Raw genomic sequence first — 3,705 nt, 5'->3', positions numbered from 1 at the left:
ACCTCCCATTTTCATCTCCATAATATGGAATAGTGTTTCTGTAGTTTACAGAGATAATCTCTGTTTGAAAAAATGTTACAGAGTGCACGTCCTGTGCACTCTGTAACATTTTTTCAAACAGAATATCCTTTGAATTTGCCAGAAATTCAGTGGCGTCCTGCCACTGAATTTCTGGCAAATTCAAAGGGTATTTTTTTAACTTATCAAACAGATTTAAAAAAAGCTTTAAACTGTATATTTAAAGTTGAACTCCAATCCCCGTGTCGTGTTGAATTAGGGAATACATAATAAGTAATTAATAAAGTGAAATAACTTATTCCTCGCTCCCTTTGTAGCAGGCACTCTTCTCAGCTCTCTGGAACCCACGGTGTGTGGGTTGGCCCTCGCCGTCCTCACATACAATGCAGGACCACTAAAGTTGCGAAGGCAATGAGGAAGCTCCCCTAGTAGGGCTGTCACTTAAATGAGGCAGCCTGAGACTGTTGCCTCAAGCGGCATCGCCTTGGGTCACGTGGGAGGGGTGGCAGGCAGAGCAGCATGTTTGTTGTATAGTGGCCATTCTGCCACTCAATGCCGCTCCCTTTCCAGCCAGAGTGTCCCAGGTTGCTAAGATCCAGACAAGGAGATGTGTAAGGGCCAAAGACATCTCCCCGCTCAGCTCTTACCAACCTGGGACGATCTGGCCGGGTCCTGTCACGCTTCTGGCAACCAGTGACGTCCCCGGTAACGGTAATTCCTTTTCATCAAGTGTTTTTTAGTAGTTGTTAACCAATATCTTATCAGCAATTTATTCAAATTAACTTCACTGTATTCTTTATATGTGTAGGTAGCTGTTGAGTGTTTGTGGGCAAAGACCAATGGAGGTCTTTGCCCACAAACCATAGTTCGATCGTGATACACATGATCTATGCAATCAGGAAGATGGGGGGCCACAGACTGATAGAAGGGGGTTCGGTAACCTGCAATGCCCGCGGTTAGCAGGGACCCCCAAGTGGCGAAATGCTAGGGCCCCGTCACAACTGCAACTGCTGTGACCCTGGTAGTTGTGCCACTATAGAGGACTACAAATCTCACCAATACATTATACTACAATGCAGAATACCACCAGCTATAGAGGACTACAAATCTAAGCAATACATTATACACCATTGCAGAATACCATCATTTATAGAGGACTACAAATCCCAGCACTACATGCAGCCCTGTTGTGGTATCAGCTCCTTTAAGAGAAAAGATGTTGCAGCTGCAGGTGGAGCCAGAGAGCACAGTTTTGTGGGGATTGTGTACACAGCTGAGGAGGAATTCTATCTGGCTGTGTGTACCTGAACTACACTTCCCAAAGTGCTACAGGAGGGAGGGGAAGTGAACTCTTGAGGCCAAAGGTTGCTAGTGAGTCTGGTGTGAGGACACAGGGAAGGCAGACTGCTGTTTCTAGTGTTGTGCAGCCAGCGTGTGGAGAGACTGCGCTCACTTGTCACAGGTGCAGTCCTGAAGTGACATCTGCTACACAGAGTAAATCGCTGTTTGTTCCTGCCTGGAAGACGATCCTCTGAGGCTGCGGGTGAGGTGCCATCCCGCTGAGAGGACACTGCAGGCAGCGACTCGGCCCGGACGGACGCCAAATCTGACGACTGGAACCCCTGATGACATCAGACTGTGCTCTGCGTTCTTTAGTACCGTGCTTTGCATTCTTTTTCCACCGTGCTCTGCGTTCTTTATTACCGTGCTCTGCGTTCTTTATTACCATGCTCTGCATTCTTTATTACCAAGGTCTGCGTTCTTTAGTACCATGCTCTGCATTCTTTATTACCGTGCTCTATGTTCTTTATTACCAAGCTCTGCGTTCTTTATACCATGCTCTGCATTCCTTAGTACCATGCTCTGCATTCCTTAGTACTACGCTCTGCATTCTTTAGTACGATGCTTTGCGTTCTTTAGTACCACGCTCTGCTTTCTTTACTACAGTGCGCTGCGTTCTTTACTACCAAACTGTGCGTTCTTTACTACAATGCTCTGTGTTCTTTAATACCGTGCACTCCGTTCTTGACTACCATGTGCTGCATCTTTACTGCCGCGTTCCTTACTACAGTGCATTGCGTTCTATAGCACCGCGCTCTGCCTTTTTTCCTAACCACGCACTGCATTCTTTACTACCGCACTATGTGTTCTTTACTACTGTGTTTAGCATTCTTTATTACCCCTCCTGATCCACCATGGAGGTGAGGCTTGAAATCACTTCATTCAAGTCTCTCCTATATGACAGATTAGAAGGGGCACTGCTGGGAAAATAGAAGGGATCCCAGAAGTGGCTATTGATTGAACAAAGCAGCACTGGAGATTTGAAGCCTTACCTCTGTGGTTGATCAGGAGGGGCACCGCCGTGACAAAAGAAGATAGCCCAGAAGTGTGGGGTGGGGGTGTATGGATGGAGAGCTTCTCCCAGGGGGGAGCAACTCTGAGTCATTACCCCGGGTGACAGGATGTCTAGCTTCACCTCTGAATACACTATTTTGGATCAATAGAATTGAAGACACCCTGATCAAATGTGGTGGAAAATCCAATCACGTCCTATCAGACCACTTGATGGGGTTCCTGTTTTTGATAGATTTCTATTTGATCACAATTAATAACCTTTCAACTCTAATAAATGGTTCAGTCCATTAAAGTGATTATAGTTTGTTGATAAAACTTGTTAATTAAAGTCTTTCAATCATATTTGTTTGTATTAATAATCAATAGCTGTTCTAAATTGCCTTCAAATTGCATTGTGCTTGTCAATGATCTGTTCCCACCCTGATATAAGACTCAGGTCATTAAGGTGTATGCCTAGCAGGCAATAATGAGTGCTTCCTATATTAAAAGTGCACATTATTCCTCACATTCAGGCCTTTAGCTATGTGTGGTAGGGCCCCATAGCAAAACCATTAAGCTACCCCTTTCCCCATCTCTCTAATCTCCACTAATTGTTTTTACAGCAATTGTAAAAGGTTCCCATTTAGATACATTTTTTACTATTTTGCAAAAAAAGGGGCTCTACTACATAGCTAATTTCACTACTGTGCTAAAGTGCACTTTCTTCAAGGAAACAATTAGACATTGTACTAGGACCCAAAATACTCACAATGATGACATAACAATATAAAAATGTGTGATATCCTCAAAGACCCCCATACAACAGTCCTTATACATCTGATCAGAATCCAGGGTGGGGAGCCTCGGCTATACAGAAGAGCCCCAACATCTGATACGTGTCAAAGGAATGGGAGATAAGCCCCAACCTACACGGGGGAAACCTGTCCCAAACATCGGTTTTGGGGTAGTTGTGTAGAACAATCTCCCTATGTATGGAAGAGAAAAGGACAACATGATGGTGCTGTACATTTTAGGAACAGATTTCTATCACTAACAAAAAAAAAAGAGCTTAGGGGCTTTAGTGTTGATATTTTTGCTTTGCATTTCCCTTACTGTAAAAGTGACTCCACACTTCATGTTCATGCAAATACTGAAGATTGCATAGTGTGCAGTAATGTGAGCTATGTACTGCAAAGCTCATGCAACAGCAGTGGCGTGTTAAAGGGACACCCAGCGGTCCAGACAAATTAATTTTAGCAATGCAGAGGAATGACACACAGTAGAACAGACAGATGACACCCAGCAGTGCAGACAAAGACCCCCAGCAGTGTAGAGGGAGGACCCCCCCCCCAG

The sequence above is a fragment of the Nanorana parkeri genome, unplaced genomic scaffold (genome assembly GCF_000935625.1).
Source record: "Nanorana parkeri isolate BGI_ZX_2015 unplaced genomic scaffold, ASM93562v1 scaffold822, whole genome shotgun sequence".
In the NCBI taxonomy this organism is placed as follows: Eukaryota; Metazoa; Chordata; class Amphibia; order Anura; family Dicroglossidae; genus Nanorana; species Nanorana parkeri.
This window is presented reverse-complemented; position numbering follows the sequence as displayed.